Raw genomic sequence first — 23,647 nt, 5'->3', positions numbered from 1 at the left:
AATCTTTTTTTACTTTTCAACAATTGGACAATTAGATAGTTTATATTCAGCAAAAAAATAAATTAGATGTAAATAAATTCTGGATTTATATGAAAAGATAAATGGATACTGATGTAAAATAGATTTTAAATAGATATAGTCTCAGTCCCTTTTATTGTGCAGAATGACCATGCAATCCTGACAGACATCATTGTTTACGTTAACGAGTGATTCTGTCAATGTGTCTTGCAGTACCTTCCTTGTTTAATATAAGGTGTAATGTGAAACAGAAGACATTTTTGTCTGTCTGGTATTCTTACCCCATTTAAGAGATCTTTATCCCTAATCAGTGGAATTTTTCCCTGTTTTTTTTATCATTATCCCATCATTTAGCACAGAATAGACACAAATTAATTCTATGCAGGTTCTCTAATATGTAGCATAGGTTCAGATATCCAAGATGTTTGCTTGTTATTTAATTCCAAAATTTGTAGTAGGACAACTTAGGAGAGGAGCTAGTAATACAAGATTGACCATCACAAATGATCACATTTTCTTGTAAATCATTGTTATTTAAAAATACACTACAAAATACAATACAGTTAGCATTACTGCAAGTAAATTGTTTTGGTGAGTTTGCATTTTGTTTTTGACATAACTAGAAAAAAGAAAATGGATTGTGGGCAAGAAGAAAGGGAAGGTTAGCCTTCATTCTGATAATATAGAAAAAAAATATATTCTCCAGTATAACATGAGAAAGTCAAGTTAACCTCCCTTGAAAGTAGCCAGAAAGGAGAAAAAATAATCAATCCTGACTGAGTAAAATGCCATTTTAAATAAAGATAAAACATAACCTGTGGAATGAGAAGTGATTGTGTGAAAGTAATATTAAACCTAATTGATTATTGATTTGTCTTTGTTAATTGTTGCTCTCTTACAACTTTGAAGAAGCATTAGTCCTCCAATGAGGTTCTGCTTAAGAACATCTCTTTGGAAGCGACATGTTTGAGTGATCCAAATTAGTATCGATTTGTTTTTGCATTATTTACAAGCACCTTTAAGTCTGTGTTCATAGTTCAAATGGAGCTCAGGTGCATTAGGAGTCTGAGAAGATGCTGCATTAGAGACCCAGGGGATGGAAGCATTTTACTCTGAGCAATAATGATGTACACAGATGCCTATTTCCAGAAGTATGATGCAATCTGAAGCCCTGTATGTCTTATTATATATTCTTTTCCAAATGTATATTCTCATCTTTTTTCTTATTAGATTCACATAGTAGTAAAAATAAGAGGATCATTTCAACAAAACATTTCAGTCTCCTTTAATAAGAGGATGGTTGAACCACAGTATTGCTGAAAGAGATGGTCACAATCGGACAGAGCAGGAAAATGTTTTTTTTCTCTCCTATTGACGGTGAGATGAAAATCCCAAAGGGGGGGCAAAGGAAGAGCAATGAGACATTTTATCAGTGCACACACCTCCCTAAACCCTACCCCCAATTTATGGGTGTATCTGGGGGACATTCTCTGATTGTGGGCAATATAGGAAGAAAGGCCTTGGGAACAAGCATAGGCCTTTGAGCCTTGGAGCCGGATCCGTCATTCAATAAAATCATGCATGATTTTTTTGTGATCTAAAATCCATTTTTCTGTTGGCTCCCCCTACGTTTTGACTCCTTGCCTGTCTAAAATCTATCTCACTCGGCCTGAATTTAATTCAATGACCCAGCCTCCACTGTTTTCTGTGGAAGAGAGTTTTGCATAAAAATAATCTTCTGAGAGAAAGTAAACTCAACCCCATCATAATGTTATTCTTAAATCATGTCTGCTCATTTCCCTCTCCAAGTCAGTGTAGATATTACATGATTCAATAAGATAATCTCTCATCCTTCTAAACTCTAATGGGTATAGACCAAACCTGTCGAGCTTTCTTCACAAGATCGGCCCTTCATCTGAGGAATGAGTCAAGTGAACTTTGCTTAAACTACCTTGAATATGATTATATCTTTTCAAATAGGATATCAAACTGTACACAGTAATCCAGATGTAGTCTGACAAAGGCCGTATAATTTGCTGTTAGGCATCCTTTCTTTTATGTTCTATTTCCCTTGCAAAAAATGGCAACATTTAATGTGGATGCCTAATTACTTGCTGTACCTGTATATTAACTTTGTGCGATTCATGAATGAGGACATCCAGATACTTCTATATCACCAATTACTCTCCATACAAATAACTTGGCTTTTTCATATGCTTCCTGTCAAAGTGGACCGATTCATATTTTCCCACATTATTGTCTATCAGCAAATTTTTTTACACTCATCCAACCTACCGATACTTCTTTGAGTTGTTTTCTCCTCTTGACAACATACTTTCTTACCTATCAGCAAATGTAGCCACCATATGTTTGATGTCTCCAGTCATCTCATTAATATAGATTTACATATTTAAGGCCCTAGTCCTGATCTCGATAAAACTCCACGAGTTGTTGGATGCTGGAGGCTGAATCAGCCTTTTTTTAAACCATTGCCTACTCAGTTTCTGATGGGCAGCTAGAGTTAAAAATTACTTTCAGATTTTATTCTATTTCTGTGTCTTTGAATAAGATGGGACATTGTCATCGGAGCAGCTTTAATCTATTCCAGCAGTCAGGAAACTATAGTTATAAGAAAGGTATTAAACCAGTTATCCATCTGATCTTGTAAGTTATCTGTCCAACAAGTTATGTTCACATTATCCTCTCCAATTGTAACTAGGCTTGGAAGGATTTAATAACTTTTATTTTGTGGAGTGCATTAGCAGCGGGGATGGTGTGGAATGCCTTTTTTGTAACCTTCTTGTTTGTTTATTCTCTAGATGCTGACTCTTTTGTGTCAGAATTGATTTTGTGTCTTGTTTCTTTTATTTGATTTGCCTACAAGTTTGGATCTGCCATCATCAGCCTTGTTCATTCAACTGGACATTAGTCTATTGAACCATAGAGATGAAAATAATTTTCTTTGTACTTACCAAGTCATCGGATTTGTTTATGCTGTGATTTGAACACTTGACATGGTGGCAGGTTGAAGTGGCAATGGTGGAGAATCTAGCAACTGGGAAATGCAGATATCCTGACAGAGTTGAAACCGATTTGGCATCAGATTGGTGTCAGATTTCCAATTTTCACATTTTAAATCCTTCAGCTGTCTCCTATTCCAGTCAGTCCTCAAATTCCGCTCCCACCAATTATAATGTGAACAGCCTTGTCATGATGAAAGAATGGTGGGAGTGAATGGATAACATGCAAGGTTGTAATATTTAATTCAAAAATCAGACTTTCAAAGTTTTTGATAAAATATTGTACTTCTCACAATTGACTCCATTTAACATGATGGTTTTGAATGTCCTTCAGCATACAGCTGACCTCCTGCCATGATATTTATTGTCAGTGATTCTCTGAACTTTTTTTACCTTGTATCTTTACTCCATTCTAAGCTCATTTTGATTTTCAATTTGTTTTTGGGACAACATGTGTAGTGTACCTCAAGTTATACACTTCAATATGGTGTTGTTTGCAAATGCAAAGTCCCTTCAGGAGATTTTAAGGGGATGAATTTCCATGTGGTTTTTACCTGCCCATCGTCTTCCTGAAACCCTAGAGAAATAATGTTTTCCTCGCGCTTTCTCACCAAGTTTATAGAGAAGGAGTGAGAGAAAGCATTTTGGAAATTGTACTTCTGCGAGTTCATGTAGTGTGACACTCAAAACCTGTTGTATTTTATGCAATAGCTTTTGCAGTCTTTAACACAGCTGTGGCATTTTGTACTTCCAGCCTCCCTACCAGTCAGAATGCAGGCTTGGTAATGACCCCTCACCAGCACTTCAATTCAACCACTTCTAATTCAAGTGGTAAATATTCCCTTTAAGACTGTGCTCATGCAGCTTCACAGCAGCTTAAAAATAATTGCACAGGATGTAATTCTTTAAATTATTGATTCGCCTGCTCCTCGGATGCTGCCTGACCTGCTGTGCTTTTCCAGCACTGCACTCTCGTTTCTACATTTCTGTCAACCAAGATGCCCATGGCATATCACCTTCCCATGCCAAATAGGCAGGTAACAATCTCCTCCTTATAAGTTTGCAAAAATCTTGACTGCAAGCAAAGACTATTTGTCCCTAGTTCAATATTTTTATAACTAATAAATAAAAACATTTTATTTTTTAATGCTCTGACATTTTTCTCTTGGGTTGCTTTGTAGCAGTGTTTGGGAGATCAGACCTTAATTCCTTTTGGAGACTTCAGGTTAATCCTGAAGATTAAGTAACTCCCTATTGAAATGGATGGGAACAGTGTGGAGAAAACAATTCCAACAGTGCTGGTGAACAATATTCAATGATGACTGCCTCATTCATCCCAATATTCTATCTGTAATACAACAAATAATTAGGTTTGACAATTTCTCTTGCTTTTCTTTGTTCCAGCTCTCGATTTATAAAATCAAGGATCCCACATGTGGTTTTTAAAGAAAAGTTTTAGCAAACTATTTTTTAATGTTCACATTCTCTCCTTATTCTTCCTCACTAAATGTAGCCATTAAAGTTTCACATTAAACATTCACTTCAAGCAGTAGAAAGTGAGGACTGCAGATGTTGGAGATCAGAGCTGAAAAATATGTTGCTGGAAAAGCGCAGCAGGTCAGGCAGCACCCAGGGAGCGGGAGAATCGACATTTTGGGCATAAGCCCTTCTTCAGGAATTGAGGAAGGGCTGAAAAAGGGCTTATGCCCGAAACATTGATTCTCCTGCTCCTTGGATGCTGCCTGACCTGCTGCGCTTTTCCAGCAACACATTTTTCAGCTCATTCACTTCAAGCAGTCAAGCAATTCCTAGTCTATCATCTAACGTCTTTGTTCTCCTGAAGTCATTTGCAGTTGACTTCACAGCTAAGCATGCCCCCTGATGTGCTGGTTTATTTTATTACATACCAATATATAACCCCCTCCTGGTTTTCAGTTTATGGATTGTTCAAGTGAGTACTTCCTCTCTGTGCTCGAAAAATGTTTGGCTCACCTTTCATGTTTATTTTCATCTGGGAGAGGCAAGGCCCAAAATATTAACCCATGACTGACTTGCATGTTTCCTACATTTCTTGTTTAGTTAGACTCAAACATAGAGCAATGATTGTCCCATAATGGATGGTTTGGTCCATTTAACATGTTTGTCCCATAATGGTTTTTGGTCCATTTAACATAAACACGCAACTGCAAGACCTAATATATCACAAAGAAGACACTTTTCATCCCACCTAGAAACCATGTTCTCTCCTGGCAAAGTAAAGATAAAACTTCAGAAGGAAGAAACACAGCATATTTCACTCTCACGTCTTTTGGCAGCAAAAATTAGTCCAGTATGTAATTCTGGCTCTGAGTAATATCGTACAGAATATGCACCTACAGAACAGAATTTAATCTGACGCAAATAACATTTGTGAGGTGGGGACTTGATTAACTGGGACATGGAGTGACCGTTACCTTCTCAGTTCACTCAATTCCCTCAGGGTAAGGAAGGTTTGGGGATGGCCTTCCCATCCAGCGATATAAGGTCCATTTAAGCACCCCTTTCTCCTGCCACTGCCATTCTGCTAGCTGTAGGAGTGATTTGTTAAAAAGTGACACCTCCCTGTCAGTGGACCCACAGCGTATCCACCAATATTCCAAGGCAAAGTCTCCCCTCGCTGAAACAGCCCTTACCCTCACCAATGGTCATTCTATCAAACTGCTATCCTGGCCCTCACGACCTGAGTCCAGTGGTTCAAGCAGCTCGCAATGGCATTGCTGGGAGTTGCTGCTCTCATACACTCCACCTTCACTACTCCCTCCCAAACACACAGTATTCTCTCCCAAACCTCCACCAGAACCACCACCAACACCAACAACAACATCTCCACTTCCACCACCACCATCTCCACTTCCATCACCACCATAGGCTAGTAGGTCTTGGAGGCAGGATCTCTGACTTTTAAAGGTTCAGGAGCCTGAACACCAGATAGCTAATTACAGTACTTGGTAGCTGTAGTGTTACATGAAAGTTCCCACAAATAGGTAAGGTCGTCCCCAGTTTTCCAGTCGGTCTTGAAAACCACCGCTGCTAGCAATTAAATTCAGCCATAGATTCACACATTCTCTAAAAATTCTATCAAATCAAACCAAATTGATGTTCCAACTTGCATGGAAGTCAAAAATGAGGAGCTATAACTAGAAGATAGCCAAGAATAAATCTAACTTAAATAAATTTAAGGTATGTTTCTTTATCCAGAAAATGATTAGAATATAGAAATTGCTATCAGATGAAGTAGACAAATCACACAGTTTAACAGGATCTTAAATAAATACAAGGGAGAAATGAGTCAAAAATATTGAGAATAAGTTAAATTGAGTAGGGTGGGAGGGAATTCATTTGGAGCATAAATATTAGCTGAGGCCTGTTGGATCCCACAACTATCTTTCTGTGTAATTAACAAAAGATCTGATGAAAAACCGACTGATTTTGAAGGAGGGAGTCTTACCTTCCAGCCATGCAGACAGGAAATCACAGACAGCATGTTCAAAGCCTCACAGAATTGTAACGGTGCAGAAGGAGGCCAATCAGCTTTGTGCTTGCACCGGCTCATCAACTGAATGTCGTATTCTCTTGCCAATCTCCTGATTTTTCCCCATACCCTAATACACTATTTCTATCCACTCTTAAACAGTTCTTTTTCTTAATCATCACGATTCCTTCATTTCCCACATATTGACACTCATGAGTTTCTTGAAAAACTTTTCCCCATTTACTAAGCCACTCAATTTGTTGTTCAGATTCCACAAAATCTGACTGTGCCCAATCGCTGTTACATTCATTAATGTGTCTACAGATAGAGGTGAATAAACCTTCCTAGGAAATTATTAAAGCAGTTCTCGATGACACCAGTCTTGTGGACAAAATGGCACCACTAAATTTGTACATAGTACTACTGAATCTGTTAAATGTGTGAGTAACAGGAATGTTGAATGCACCCTTACCCCAATCATAGTTTATCATGATTTCAGTGCCTCCATGCAAGTATGTACGCCAGATTTTATGATCATGACTGTATCATAAATGCTATCGATTGATTCTCCAGGCCTTCCTATTGATATTCTGGCAGTGACCTGAGAAACTATTGTTTTTATATTCCAGTTTAATAGAGACCAAAGTTGTGAGATTGTTTAAAGGGCATTGTATAGCTTTGGTCTTAAACTTGACTCCATCTCTTTGCAGGTATGCTTCAATGCTGAGGTATGAAACATCAATGCTGAGATGGATGGTTCAGTCTTCATTTGACTTCATTTCTGTGTTATGCTTAAGTGAATCGATCTTGAGTGATGATCCAGTAAAAGACATACCTACACTCAAAGAAGTAACTTTACATTCATTTCAACAGCAGGTAAATAGGCATTTGGATGCTGGGCTTATCCTTCGCATGCCAATATACACAATGGGTCCTGCACACTGGGTTTCCATTCTCTTGATTGTCACCTTTCAGTCTCCTGTTTCTTCAGTTATAGCTAAGGTTAAAAATTTCTTTTAATACTGTCTAAAGTATCACAATTTTGTCAGCCTATTGCTTCACTCCTCTTTAATGATTCCAATCCACTGACATGTAAGTTTCTATTTTTTCTGCTATTGTGTTTCTATCACCCTCTTGAATCAGCAAATGAAACTATTTTAGTAGTTTGAGCCTAAAAGGTTGAGTTAAACAGTCGGCTTTGGACAGACGTTGGTGGGTCCTCACTTGGGAGTGGTGAGACATGAAGGCCATAGAAGCAGGAGCAGATTCCCTGGAGCAAACCCTGGCTGTGTGGCAGTGAGCATCAGATTGGCATTTCTTCTATAAGCAGGAAATGGCCAAGATAACGTTACCATGACAATGGGGTAAAAAGGAAATAATTTGGTTATGCAGTTACTTAAGTCTCATTTCAATTCCACTGATTGCCATTTAGCTCAGCGTTTTTAAATTTTTATGTCTCTGCCTCTTTCCAGTGATCCAACAGGGACATGTGTGGGGGCAGGATATCATCACTGCATCAGGAACATCATCAATGTCTTGTTTAAGAGAGCCAGTGACAATGTGCTTTCTGGACCAATCCTGACAATCAGCTGGAGAGATCCATCAGCTTCAGGGCCCTACAAGATTCCCTCAAGTAGGCAAGGTATAATCAATTGTACCCATGTGACCAGCAATGCTCCCTCAGGCCAATCTGGAGCCTTCTTAAACAACAAGACATTAAACCAACATTTAATTAGTCTGTGATCACCAAAAGCACATCCGGTTCCCAGAGCAGTGCATACATGGACAGTGCGAATTCCAGACCTTGCATGCCTTCAGAGGTGAATATTGGGATAAAGGTTACTGACTCAAGATGTGAATTTGATTTATTGTTGTCACATTTACCAAAATACAGTGAAAAGTGTTGGCTTGTGTGCTACGCAGGCAGATTGTGCCATACAAAGTACATCAGTGTAGCAGAACAGGGTGCAGAATATAGTGTTACAGCTGCATAAAAGGTGTCAAGAGAGAGATCAAAATTAACATTTCTGAGGTCCGTTCAAAAGTCTGATAACAGTGGGGAAGAAGCTGTTTTTGAATCTGTTTGTATGTGTATTCAAACTTTTATATCTGCCTGATAGAAGAGGGTGGAAGAGACTATAACGAGGGTGGGAGGGGCCTTTGATTACGTTGGTTGCTTTCCTGAGGCATTGAGAAGTTTGGATGGAGTCAATGGATGGAAGGCTAGTTTGTGTGATGGAGTGGGCTGGGTTCACAACTCTCTATCGTTTCTTGTGGTCAATATGGTTGAGGATGCTGATAAGGATGACTCGCGAAAGCACAGAATGTCTCCCAAGGTTGAGGAGAGCTACAATCAAGTAGGTCATTGATTTTTTTTTTTAAATGAGGCTCCGTTGCCTGGACTGATCCAGTATAGTATTGCAGGAAGAAACTTCTTTATCAGTGTTATCATCGTCAGGTTGTATACATGCTTCATTAACTAATGCCCAGGATCACCATCCACCCTGACACAGTCAAGGAGATGACCACATTCAGCTTGGCCATTCAAGCCAGCAGCATACTAATAGCACAAGGCTATAGGTGAAAGCTGACAAGCTGCAATAAATCCAAAAATGATCCACATTACAAAACAATGAATACATTTATTGGATCTAACCTACCATCGATTCTGATGCTTTTCTTAATGTATTAAAGTGTGCTCTCATTAGGTGCCATCCTTCTTCTGGCAGCTGGAGTGGAGGAAAGCTGCTAGTATGGGCTTTCCAAAATGGTGGGCTCATTTCAGGAGCTGTCCTCTGAATGTCTGATGCCTCCATAGCCAAAGCACGCTCCTGGGCTCCACTTGCATCAGATACCCCTCTTTCAGTGCAGCCACTGGAAGCGTTGAGGTTACTGTCAGAGAGATCCATACTTCTGAGAGAGGTATTAGATGCAATGACAGCTCCTCCTTCAACTTTGCAAGGTGCATTTGTTCATCCTATAGTTTGGAGTTGGAAAACCATCCAGAGAGGATAGGAGGCAATTGCAGGCACATTATTTCTCTGTCACCTTGCCGCTGCAGTGTAGATAAGACAATGGTGTGCAGATTTATGCAGACCTCTGGCATCTTTTTACTGATCTGCTAGGTCTGTCTCTCAATGAAGTTCCATCAGGTTTTCAATGGTGAAAGCACACATCAATGACATGGCAGCCTGGGTGGACTCCATTCCTCATCCATGCATGGTGCACAAAACCACTGGAAACTCCATTAGCTGTTTCTCACCACCTGCTGGTGATCCAGATCCAGCTCAATGACTCCATACACCCACCATTAGCCTGAGGTTCATCATTGGCCTGGCCTCTCTGTGTTCCAATCAGTGACCTTGGCTGCCACAGCCTTGGTTAAGTATTCAGGTGTCTCTGTGCACATCACCTTGTGGCCCTAAGTTTAATTGTAATCGCTTGCTCTCCAATGTGAGTGATTTTGTGCTGATGGAGGGTGGGGAAAAATGGTGTGAGGCTGCTCCCTTCTGAGGATTCCTGCATCTCAGAACTGAATTGTAGCTCTCATTTTCAGTGGTACACTGTCCTTCTGGAGTGTAAAATGTACACCAGAGAATACAAGCTTTTAGAGGTTAGGGTTTCACATTCCTCCCCAGCCGAGTCAAGCCTATTGGGAATATCATTTTTGTCCAGTGGTGGACACGTGAGCTCAAAACCCCTCCTCAATCCTGACTCCATCTGTACTTGGTGCTGCCTCAGGAAAACAACCAATATAATCAAAGATCTCTCTCATACTGGTTATACTCTCTTATACCCTGTTCTGTCAGGCAGAAGATGTAAAAGTTTGTACAAATAGATTCAAGACATCATCTTCGCCACTGTTTTATAATTTCTGAATGGACCTCTCAAATTTTAAACTAATGTTGATCTCACTTTCTGTGCATTTTCTCTGCAGCCGTAACATTGTATCTTAGCTCTGCTCTATTAGTCTCATGCACTTTATTTGGTATGATCTGCCTGTACTGCATGCAAAACAAAGCTTTTCACTGTACATATATACATGCGACAATAATAAATCAAATCAAGTCAAACTACCAGCAACAAGTTGGTCACTCTGCACTACTTTCAGTTTGAGGGCTTTCTCCTGTGTAGGCATCATTGTTTGTTATGACCGACATTCCTCACTGAACTTGGCCCTTTCCTTGATGGTGCGCGCCTGTATCTGCTGTGGGTAGAAGGAGGGAACATTTACGAGTTTGTGCACAAACAGCAGCACAAGACTTATACTGCTGGGTATCCCTCCTGCCCATAATGAAGGCTTCCGGGTGGCCTCCATACAATTACACTCGAGGAACATGGAGGGAGTAAGCAAAGATGACCAATACATTGTTGGTCGGGTGCATCATTAGGCAGCCCTCCATTGCCAGTGCCCAGCTGATCACTTCCTCCCCACATGGTGATCCATCTTACATGACTAGTTTTTAGTCTCAATGAGATCCATATATTTGACTCACACTTGCTGCAAAAAGGTCACTGAGTCACTTACAACACTGTGTTGGGTTAACTCTAGAACTGCTGACCTACGCCTACACCTGTTATCTCCACCTACATTTGCTTGGTCTATATGGAGCATCTCTCCTTGCCATTCCTTGGAAAAAGAACTTCCTGCCTTTCCCATGCAACCTTGAGAAGAATTTGCATGAAGGGGTTACTAGATCATAGAACCATCCAATGGCTTCCTTTTGTGATCTTGGATACTCTTAGCCATCTCACAATCAGAGAATTGTTAAGGGCAGAAGGAAGCCGTTTGACTCATCATCTTTATACTGGCTGTCTGAGCATTTTGACTTTGTACTAGTTTTGTGCATTTTTTTCCATAATGCTGTACATTGTTTCAGTTTGACTTATGATTAAATGTCCTCCTGAATGCATCAATTCAACACACTTCCTGCCTCTGCTGTGTGAAAAGTGTTCTTTGTTGCCTCACATTTGCTTTTTCCAGTATCCTTGGGCAGCTGGACTTATTCTTGAATCAGCAATGGTCTATGTCCTGGTTCCTCTACTCAGCAATTGTCATTCCTGAGGTTTTGAGGGTCCAATACGCAAGTTCTCTCTCAGGGTTGCTGCTGTGTCATTTGTTTTGATCATTGCTGGACCGCGTAAAAGGCAGGCAATACAATTCCTGTCCCCCATCAGGTGACACTAAGAATAACACTTTGTGGCCCACCCCATAACAGCATTGGGCAGGACGTGTGCTCAAATTATTATTCCACATTTGCCTGTGTTGTGACAGCGCCACTTCCAGGTCCATCACTGAGACGCACATTGTGAATTTTGACTTTGGCTGTTACTTTCAAACAGCCTACAGCCCATCCATTAACATTAATACGTGCATTGTGTCAGACAAATACTTGCACCTAAAAGATCCATCAGATTGTTGTTGAAGACATCAACCAGACCCTGTTGGAAATCTGACTTACTCTGTAATGATACACTGAGAGATCAGACTTGAGTAGAAATTCCATATTATATCTGAAAATGCAGCTGCTGATTTAGACAGGTCCCATGTACTCCAGCATGCTGTGGATGATTGACATCCAGAATAGCTCATGATGGAAAAAATGGCCTGAGGGCTTCCTTTCCACTTTTTTTCTTCTAGTGTCATGATAACTGCAATCAAGTTTCCTAGCAGGACATTTTCTGATACTCCGCACCAGTAATTGTGTATTTTTAGCTGCTTTAAAATCCAATACCCAAAATCCAATCCTATGCCTCTTTTTGGATTGTTAATTCTTGATGTTTCTTAATCTGTAACAACGTTTTGAGGGATTAGGTAAGTCTGAGGTAAAAGGCTGGGCATTGCTGATGAGGCAAGCAAAATATTTAATGTTTTGGTTTGACGATTTTTAGTTTGGCAACGAGTTACCATTAAAAAAAGTAGAACCAAAAATGACTGCAGCCTCACACAGTGGCAAAAAAAGGAATGTCTTTTGATTGCTCAGCAAACATTCCGAGTTTGTTTTTTTTTAGCGCTGTCTGCCGAAATCACTTGATTCAACATATTATTGACTCCTGGTCTGACCTGTATGGTTAAGTTCACTTTTCTAAGCTTGAGCCCACTGCACTTACTTGAGAACTTTGTACCAATTTCAAATACACATATTGGTATTATTTTGTCTGTTCCCTTGAAAAAATCAGCGATCTTAAAACACATTACAGTCACTGTTGTAATTTAGAAGATACAACAACCAATTTACAGACCCCATAAGCAATAGTGAGATAATGACCAGGTAGTGATGGTGGTTACATTACAAATATTGGCCAGGACACGAAGGAAGATTCATCTGTTCTTCCTCTGAATAGTTGTATGGAATATTTAATGCTGATCTGAGGTGGCAGAGAGGGCTCCCATGTTTCATCAAAAGACATACCACCAACACTACAGCTCTGAGTATCTGCATCAGCTCTCCACTAACTCTGCACTACTCAGCTGTAATAATTGCCTGTTTTTTTTTTAAAACCCTCTCATAATCCCAGGGGCCTTAATTTAATTTGATTTCCCTTTCCTAACATCTGATAATGCCTGAATATTGTTCTGGCCAGAACCGCACACCATGCAGATATGGATTTATTGGTACTTTGTATAGACTTCTTTCGACCATGTGTGATTTATGCATTCTCATATCCAGTTAGCTGTCTTATTCCTGCTGTGCGCTACATTACATTTCAGTGAATGATCAACCATTCTAGATCCATCTCCTGCTTTATCCACTGTAAATTGAGATCATCTTGTTTCTATCCCAGCTTTTAATTTATTTCCCCAATACTCATTATCTTACTTTTAAGTGGTATTTTCCATTTATAAACTTGCCTGCTCAATTTATCAAAATCCTTTTGTTTTTGTTTTGTCTGTCCCCTATTACATAAAGTCAAATGTCATCAAAAAACATTGATTGCTCTTATGAACTCTGATGACTTTGCAATCTCTATAGAAATATTTTTAACTAAAAGATTTTAATTTTATTGCTTTCAAAATATCATAATGTACTCTGTGAAGTGATTCCATTAAACCATAGAAATAATGAATGGGTTGTCATACTCTCATAATGGGCAGCACAGCGGCTCAGTGGTTAGCACTGCTGTCTCACAGCACCAGGGACCCTGGTTCGATTCCAGCTTCGGATGACTGTCTGTGTGAAGTTTGCGCGCTCTCCCTGTGTCTGCGTCGGTTTCCTCCCACAGTCCAAAGATGTGGGAGGGCCTATGTGGACTTGTTGGGCCGAAGGGTCTGTTTCCACACTGTAGGATTCTAATTCTAATATTAATTATAATACAAATACTAATAATAGTCAGGAAAACATGAGGACTGGAGATCAGAGTTGAAGATGTGCTGCTGGGTAAGCACAACAGGGCAGGCAGCATCTGAGGAGCTGGAGAATCTACTAGGAGAAAGTGAGGACTGAAGGTGCTGGAAATTTTCAGCACCACACTCTCAACTCTCATATTCACTATTCTGACCATTGCAATAATGAGGAATGGGTGAGGCATCAATTAACACTATGAAGCACAAAGGTCTTGTGCATCAGCATATTTATTGCATCTCTGGTGTTTATTGTTCTGCTTATCTTTTGTCTAGTGAGAAATGTTGACATGAAAGTATGGCCTTGAAATCTGTAATCAATGGGTGAGGTGTGAGGTGAGATTTGGCTGGATACTGCTTTTTTGGACAGGACCAATGTATCAATAGTTCTTCGAATATTGAGCTCAATTTTCCGAGACGTGGTAATTTCATATACATTGCCATTCCACCTCATCTACGTTTAGAAACGAAAAGAGCTCCTTATTTCTGAGAGGAGATTCTGATCAGGGCTCCTTCAGAAATGCAGGGCCATTCCTTCACTCTGACAGTTCCTTAATAGTGTCGAACTGTCAGGAGAAGACAAACCACATCCTCTTTTCACAACAGTCAGCTGTAGTACTCTGAAATGTAAAGGTCCAGACTGCCAGACAGGTACTTTGACACTTGCTGTCAAACATTAAGTAGGGGGTAAGATAGTGTAAGATTATGATTCTGGGGGATAAGAAGCCAAAGGGTTAGGAAGTAAAATGTCAACTAAGGTGCCAGGTTGGTAGGGAGTGCGGTGTCAGAGGGGAAAAATGCCAAATGGGAAGGAGATAGGGCATCAGGGTGCAAGTTTGCAAGGGGTCCTGGTAATTAATTCAGTGTTATAGTTAATTGCTGTTGAGTGGAATATATTGAATCTTGTGAGACATTAAGGGACACTGGGTGTTTGGGAGGGTGGGGAATTGTGATGGAGCCAGTAGTGAGGGGAGAGAGGATCAGGTCCTGAGGGTGAGGGGAGGCAGAGTTGCAAGGTGGGCAGTTGGTGGCAGAGGCATATCTCATGCAGAGTAAAAGAAGGAGTTCCAGGTGCTGAGGTGGTAGAGGCAGGTTAGGACCAGTTGGAAAGTGGAGGGAGCATGTCTGGTGAGGGATTAGCAGATTTTTCCAGAGCACGGGAAGCAGGAGGCAGGTTTGGAATCATACAAAGGGTGTCCAGTCTGGAGCAAAGAAAAGAGTTTGGGGCCTGGGGAGAGGTGAAGGGAGATCAGGTCCAGAGCCAAGAAAAGGCTCTTGGTCTGGAGTTGGCACCAGAGAGGTAAAGGTGAGAGAGGGTTGGTGGACTCCTGAGGGGGAAGGTAGGTTAAGTGCAAAGTTGAGTATCTAATAACTGAAAGGAGAAAGTGAGGACTGCAGATGCTGGAAATCAGAGCTGAAAATGTGTTGCTGGAAAAGCGCAGCAGGTCAGGCAGCATCCAAGGAGCAGGAGAACACCATTTCAGAGAACACCTCTGGGACACCCGGACCAACCAACCCAACCACCCCGTGGCTCAACACTTCAACTCCCCCTCCCACTCCACCAAGGACATGCAAGTCCTTGGACTCCTCAATCGCCAGACCATAGCAACATGATGGCTGGAGGAAGAGCGCCTCATCTTCCGCCTAGGAACCCTCCAACCACAAGGGATGAACTCAGATTTCTCCAGTTTCCTCATTTCCCCTCCCCCCACCTTGTCTCGAACTCAGCACCACCTTCCTAACCTGCAATCTTCTTCCTGACCTCTCCGCCCCCACCCCGACTCCGGCCTATCACCCTGACCTTAACCGCCTTCCACCTATTGCATTTCCAACGCCCCTCCCCCAAGTCCCTCCTCTCTACCTTTTATCTTAGCCTGCTTGGCACACTTTCCTCATTCCTGAAGAAGGGCTCATGCCCGAAACGTCGATTCTCCTGCTCCTTGGATGCTGCCTGACCTGCTGCGCTTATCTAATAACTGAACCTTTCCTCAGTAATTGTTTACTTAATTTCATTAGAAGTCTGAATTCTCCAATTTATCCAGTGGAATTATCAGTTTCCTGAGCAATTTCCTCAGATCTGCTCCAATGGAGATTTCACAGGTCCCCATGTATAACTCCCATCTATATAGGAATAATGACAGTCTGGCTATCAGAACATTTGAGCCTACATTTCTAAATCATCTGACAATAAAGCAACATGTTGCTCTAGTTTGGGGTGTTATTTTTCTACGTACAAACTAAATTATCTGTATCCTAACATTTACAGTTATTATAGAGTCATAGAGATGTACAGCATGGAAACAGACCCTTCGGTTCAACCCGTCCATGCAGACCAGATATCCCAACCTAATCTAGTCCCACCTGCCAGCACCCAGCCCATATCCCTCCAAACCCTTCCTATTCATATACCCATCCAGATGCCTCTTAAATGTTGCAATTGTACCAGCCTCCACCACATCCTCTGGCAGCTCATTCCATACACGTACCACCCTCTGCGTGAAAAGTTGCCCCTTAGGTCTCTTTTATATCTTTCCCCTCTCACCCTAAACCTATGCCCTCTAGTTCTGGACTCCCCGACCCCAGGGAAAAGAGACTTTATCTATTTATCCTATCCATGCCCCTCATAATTTTGTAAACCTCTATAAGATCACCCCTCAGCCTCTCCGATACTCCAGGAAAAACAGCCCCAGCCTGTTCAGCCTCTCCCTATAGTTCAAATCCTCCAACCCTGGCAACATCCTTGTAAATCTTTTCTGAACCCTTTCAAGTTGATGGTTTGTAAAGAAGTGAGTTTACTAACACACTTCCAGTTGTGGATTGTGATTGAATTGACGGCAACATCAATACATTAACTGTGAATTTGAAGTCTGGCTTGTATCTATACAGCTGGACACGACACAAGGATTAACTGCGGTAACAATAATTGAATCATCAACAAATAGGTTTTTTTTGGATCCTACAAACAGGTGAACATATAAATTAGGGACAGCAGTCAGCCAATCAGCCCGACAAATCTGCTCCATTATTAGATAAGATCACGACTAATCTGATTGTTGCCTCAACCCCACTTTCCTGCTTGCCTCTGATACCTTGTGATTCACTTGTCAGTCAAGAATGTATCTAACTCAGACTTAATATTATTTAATGACCTTGCCTTTGCTGCTCTCTGGAGAAAAGAGTTCCAGAGGCTCAAAACCCTCTGAGGGTAAAATTTAACATCATCTCCACCTTAATTGGGGAAATTTTATTTTGAGAACACGATCCCTGCTTGTGGGCTCTTCCATGAGGTAAAACATTCCTTTAGCATCCACTCCATCAGGACCCCTCAGGATCCTATATGTTTCAATAAATCATTGCCTATTCTTCGAAATGCCAATGGATACAGACCCAAACTGTCCAATCTTTCCTCATAAAATAGTACTCGTCCTAGAAAACAGACAAGTGAGCCTTCTCTGAACAGCTTATAAAGCAATTGAATCCTTTCTTAAATAAGTGTTGCAAGACTCAATGAGCTTCTTCAACACTTTCTGTTTTTATTCTTGCCCCTATGAATATGATCATTCTGAAGGCAAATTTTTCAGTCATTTCATTTTGAAATGTTAAGCTCTGTGAGTTTCATATATTTATTAATTGATGATGCTGCACTTCTAATATAAATAGTTCCTTAATGTGCCCAGATTAAATAGTTGACTGAACTGCTGAGTTGAATTGTGTCAAGATACGATAAACACATACCAAGCTACTGGTGATGTGATTATCACTTGGAGCTACCTCATTGACAGTCAGAGGTTTGCTGCTTTTCACTGGGAACTTGGAAATTGTTCATATAGGTTAATACAAATATCATTAATTTATTGCATGAAATTCAAAGGCACAAGGTTAAGGGATTATGGATGGAGATGGCTTCAGGAATCAATACAATGCAGAATAATGCTGCTTTCAGTGGAAGAGATTCCAAATATCTGCATATTTTACAGGGTGAAAAATGAATGGGACTCCCAAGAGAAGGTGCAATTGACCTGTTTGCAAAGTGTGGGAGGGAGCAGGTATAAGCAATCGTAGATAAAAATACATATTTATTATTCAGATTTATTGAGGATGATGAAACATTACAAAAAAAGTCAGGAAGAATTTATGTATTTGTTGCAGTATTTTGGATCCCAACTTATAAAATAGTTATAATTCCCAAAAATGACAAGCAGCATTGCAAGGATTAATTTATTAGCAAGCAGAAAAAGAAAACAACTGATAACTATCCATATTCTTAAGTGATCCTCCAGTTAAATGTGTGCTGGAAATAAAGTGTGAATAACGTAGCTGCCAATGGATTTTGTTATGAATATTTTCTTGCCATAAAGGTGGAGGGGAGGGACACAGACAATCAATTTTCATGGCAGAGTATTGTTTTAAAAAGATACACTGTATTATAATGGTAAAGGTGCTCTACATAACTTTATATGATAGCCTACAATTGACATTAGACCTTGGATATACCATTAGCAGGTGCTATGTCTATTTTAATGCTCATAATGAAATCCGGCTTCAGCCCTGTTCCAGTCAGGATTATTCAATGTCTAGGTTTTCCTCAAAGCCATTCATCATTCTGACTTAGAAATACATCATTGATCCTTCCTCACTGCTGGAGTAAAATCCTGGAACTCCCTACGAATGGGAGTGCCTTCGCTGCAATACTGCAGCAGTTCAAGGAAGCCCCTAACCATCACTATTCGAAGGGCATTTAGCAATGGGCAATAAATGTTAGCCTTCCCAACAATGCTTACATCTCACATGATTAAAAGATTAAAAGGCCTCCTAACTTGGGACTGCTAAAGATAAAAAAAAAACTTGCATTGTTTAGCAGTGGGGATTTTCATGTGCATGGGCTGAATTAATGTGGCCCATGGGAGCAGGCTAGGAGTTCGATGAAAACTATGAGTAAAATCTCATAGGGCCTGAATGACATGGTCTGGGAGAATCTTGTGGGAAGTCGAGCAAGGTTCATCTCAAGGTTCATTTCCAACAGAGTTCTGGATATTGAGATGAGATTCTCAGTAGGGAGTGCTAACAGGCTTCTTAAGAGGGATTATTTCTTGTTATCCCAGTTTCAAGTTTAATTTCATTAATAAGCAGCTCCCTGTCATACCACTGGATAGTTAGAAAGTAAATGCTGAAGAGTCCTGATGGGAAAGTCAGAGTAAGTACCTGATGACTACATCTCAGCACTTACTGGGGAGGGGGCAGGTGTGGGAATTGGGTGGGTAAGGGTAAGCGAGAGAAGATGTTGCAGGCAAGAGTGAGAGTGATAGAAAGGTGAAAAGTGGGTGCAGTAACAGATGGAATGTCAGGTAGCAGAGAAAAGATGGAAGCACTTTACTCTAGCAGAGTGGAGAAGGTCTTGACCATCCTTTAGAGACTGGATCTGGGTTGGTTAGAGCTACATTCACAAGAGTATAGAAGAATGGGAGGTCAGGAGGAGCTTCTCATAGAAACCTGTTCAATTCTAACAGGACTACTTAGGATAAATGCAGGAATGATGTTCGCAGCTGTGGCCTAAATAAAGTTTTGTACAGCTCCAACATAACCACCTTGCTCTTGTATCTTCTACTCAACCTTTTCAGATGTGTCATGACGCAGGTCTAGAGTAAGTGGGATTTGAACCTGGGTCTCCTGGCTCAGATATATGGACAATATCATGGCACCACAGGAACCCTCAAACAGAGATGGAAGACCTGACCTTTTTTCAATTGATCTGTTCAGACATGTAATGACACATCTCTTTAACCCAGACCTTCTGGCTCAAAGTAGAGACACTAGCATTGTACCACAAGTGTCTCTACCACTCTGCTCTTATAATCTATGCCATAACTGATAAAGCCAAATGTCCCGCAAGCCACCCTAATTACTCTATTAACCTGTCCAGCTGCCTTTAGGGTTTTGTGGACAAACATCCTAAGATCCTTCTTTCTTCTGAGCTTCCCTGCGTCCTGTAATTCATTGAGTACTCACATCCACTCATGACAACTTACAGTTCTAAGACCATGCACAGAGTACACTTGTGCAGCACCAATGTACTATACAGTTCAGTAACAATTGTAGAACTACTCAAAGAATGTTCAGAAAATTGAGAATTCTGGGACTGGGGCTGGGAATCCCAGCATCAGATCCCACTTATCATTTTGAAATGACTGGAGTCATTTTGATGCTTGAAAATGCTTTTCTGTGGTCAACCACTTGGATGTGGTTCCAGTTGATTTACAGTCGCAATTAGACATTGTCTTCAGATTAGGAAGAGAAAAAAATGAGCCTACAGAAAGAGAAATAAACACTACAGTTTTGGTCATACGTGCTGTTATAAATCATCACTGAATACCATAACCACTGCAGGTGGAGGTGACAGGTCACTAGCATAACAGGTCATCTTGATGTGGACTGAACATTCAGCTGAATAGGTGAACTGGATTTTAACATGACACCTTTTAGTGTGCTGTGATAATGGGACTTAGGAGCAGTTTGTCTGGCTGCTGTTGCTTTGATAAAGAAACATTGAATCTCTAATGTATCATTCATAATAGAAAAGGTCTTCAAGAAATGGAATCATAAGGCAGCTTTCTCTTGGACAAGAGGAGAATGGTTATAAATAAAATGAGTGAAAGGGATGTGATAGAAGCAAGGTACTATGAAGTACACTTTGTACACATTATACTGTGTAAGAGTACAATCTAAAAATAGATTATGGTATTCTTTATACTATCCTATGATTGCAGTATGTTTCACTGTAGTTTGGAGATTACTCTGTGCAGTACATTTACATATTGATACTAGGAATGATAATGATTAAAGCAGTAGAATATACTTAATGTTTATACTTATTCAGAGACTAGCGAAGAACAGTGTTCACATTGAAGATCATTTATTATATGACTGCATTCAGTAAAATGTTTGAAAAATGTACGATATATGCCCCATCCACGAGTGTGGTATTCAAAAACATGCCTGTTACTTTCAGCATCAGTAAATCTTTTTACATAAATATAACAAAACTGTGGTAGTGTTTCCTGAAAATTACGTAATTAGGCTGTACACAATTTTTTAAAGATGCTAAAATGGCTTCCACAACTGTTATATGTTTCAATTTCTTCATCATTTAAATTCCTTCTTAGGTCATATACTAGACACAATTACTTAGGCTTATGTTTCCCATTCTGCTGCCAAGCATTAGCGTTCATTAACTGTCAGCATATGTGAGGAAACAAAGATGTAGCATTCCTTTCATTTTTTGTCCTGACTGGGAGATCCTGCATGTTTATTTAAAGCTGTGTTACCTTCTCCTGAAGTGTACATTTAGTTTATCCCCAATTCTTCTTAAACAGAATTCCCAATGTGTGCAGACTTCTGTACCTGTAGAAACACAACTGGCCAACTGTCTGCAATGCTCCTGCCAACTAGCTACCATATTTGTGTTAGAGATCCATTGGAAACTCCTTAACCAATTTATTTCCATTGCATTGTTCTCTGTGTTAATCTCTTTGAAACAATTTCTAGCCTATGTTCACCAAACCCCTACAGCAGGAATGAAAAATTAACATTTCTGAGGAGTAGGGGATCGAAACTGTGCTGTAATGCTTTCTAGCAGTGTGTGCTGGCAATTGAATGCCCTGTGCCACCACGCTGCCTGTAATCAACTGTTTGTTGATTATTATTCAATACATTTCCAGTGATAACGTATTTAATCCTGCAGTGCAGGCGTGCTCATGCATCAGCAACATCAAATGCACTTGCCTATGGCTTTCAGTATGACAGCTAGTGCTAGTAAGCATATAACTGAAAACAGAATTTAACAGATTATGGTCGAGATGATTGTGGTAAACTGCTTTGAGTATTTCTCATAGTTCATGGCACTATTTGAATCATTTATTGATAATGCAATGGTAAGAGATATTTTTCAATTTAATGTTGCCGGTTTTAATATGACAAAAAATATGTTGAATTAATTTCCACGTCTGATAATAACTTTCATCTTCGGTGGTACTCATCCAATTCCAGTACAGCAGAGTTCACTGCCAAGCCACATAATGTTTTAAGAGGCCTTTTATCCTTTCCTATTCCAGTAACTGAATATGTTAACACATAGTTTCCTGTCAGGAGGGAGAAAACATTATGTTTTCACTCAGAATATTTCACAGCGTTTTGAAACCAATTCTTTTTTTCTTTGTTTTTATTACAATCTTATATTAATGTAGCTTTCATAATATGGAAGAAATCCAAGAAATCATTTTAACCATTCTGGTGACGTTGCCAAATGATAAGACACAGAAGCTATTAGACTTGATTTATAGATATAGTTTTAAAAATGTGCATGCTATCTTGCCTTTTTCTTTTGGGCAGGGGTCAGATGATAACTGAATGGTATCATGGTTAGACTATTAATTCAGAGACCCAGGTAATTTTCTGGGGACCATTGCAGATGGTGGAATTCAAATGCAGTAAAAATCTCGAATCAAGAGTCTAATGATGACCATGAAACTATAAATGATGGTTAAAAAAAAATGCTTAGTCCATTGTTTTCCCTAAAATTCAGAAGATTAAGTGATAATCTGATTGAAATCTTCAAGATATTAACAAGAAATTATAGGCTAGATAAAGATAAACCATTTCTATCAGTTGCACCGAGGGTGCCTAGACTGAAAATTAGGGCTTGATGATTCAGGAGGGACATTAGGAAACTCTGACATGTAAATAGTGGTAGAGATTTAGAACTCTCTTCCAAAAGCAGCAGTGGATGCTAGATCTAAGAGATTTTAAATCTGAGAGAGAATTTTTTTGTTGAGAAGAAGTATTAATGGATATTAGCTGAAGGCTGGCATAAGGAATTCAGCCATAGAGCAGCCATAATCTCATTGAATGCCAGTGGTACAGACTCGAGGGGCTGGATGACATACTCCTGTTCCAATGTTCCAAATGTCCTTCTGGGAAGGAAATTTTACTTGGTCTGGCCTACATATGACTCCAGACCCACAGTAACATGCTTGACTCTTAACCGTCTTCTGCTAACAATTAAGGTTGGGCAATAAATGTTGGCCTAGCCAGCGATACCTGCATTCCATGAATGAATGAAAAAAAAACTAAAGAGTTGAATATGAATAACTGATAAGGAGAATCATAGAATCCCTACTGTGCAGATAGAGGCTATTTAGACTATTAATCCTCCAAATAGCATGCCATACCAGACCCAGCGCCTCATAACCTTGCATTTAACAGGACTAACCCAACTAGCCTCCATAATCCTGGACACTTTGGCCAATTTAACATGGCCAATACATCTAACCTGCACATCTTTGTGGGAGGAAACTAGAACACCTGGTGGAAAACCATGCAGACTTCACACTGACAGTCACCCAAGGCTTGAATTTAATCTTGATCCCGAGTACTGTGAGGCAACAGTGCTAACTACTGAGCCACTGTGCTGAATGCTAAGATGGGCATCTTAAACAGTTAACTGAGAGAGATTTATCTCCTCCTTATATTGTAGCATCCTAATACGATGGAGCTAAAAAAAAAGGAAATCACTGAGACAATATATTCCTGGCAATAGAATACTTTTACCAAGATCTTGCTGGTGTTTGGGAAAATTTTCAGACTCCATCCTCAGTAGTTCAGTCTTTCAGTTACTAAAAGAATTGCATCAATTACACAAAAACATCATTTGAATACTTATTTTTAAGCTGCATAGTTCATTAAACATTTACCTATAAATCA

At 40.0% G+C, this 23,647-nt stretch overlaps 1 protein-coding gene across 3 annotated transcripts in view; it reads left to right on the top strand.

Moving 5' to 3' along the window:
* The window catches only part of LOC122545831 (heparan sulfate glucosamine 3-O-sulfotransferase 5), a 257,052-nt gene that overhangs the window by 26,243 nt on the left and 207,162 nt on the right, over window positions 1-23,647 (top strand). The window contains exon 2 of one of the 3 annotated variants that reach the window (XM_043684736.2): window positions 7,260-7,425. The exons of the other annotated variants lie outside the window; for them this stretch is intronic. The gene's annotated coding sequence lies outside the window, so the exon portion shown is untranslated. The remainder of the gene's footprint in view (window positions 1-7,259; window positions 7,426-23,647) is intronic. 3 annotated transcript variants of the gene reach the window in all.

Source organism: Chiloscyllium plagiosum, unplaced genomic scaffold (assembly GCF_037043375.1).
Source record: "Chiloscyllium plagiosum isolate Xiang-an unplaced genomic scaffold, Cpla_swu_hap1 HiC_scaffold_3, whole genome shotgun sequence".
NCBI classification, from domain to species: domain Eukaryota; kingdom Metazoa; phylum Chordata; class Chondrichthyes; order Orectolobiformes; family Hemiscylliidae; genus Chiloscyllium; species Chiloscyllium plagiosum.
The sequence above is the reverse complement of the archived record's forward strand: the minus strand, read 5'-3'. Positions and strand labels throughout refer to the sequence as shown.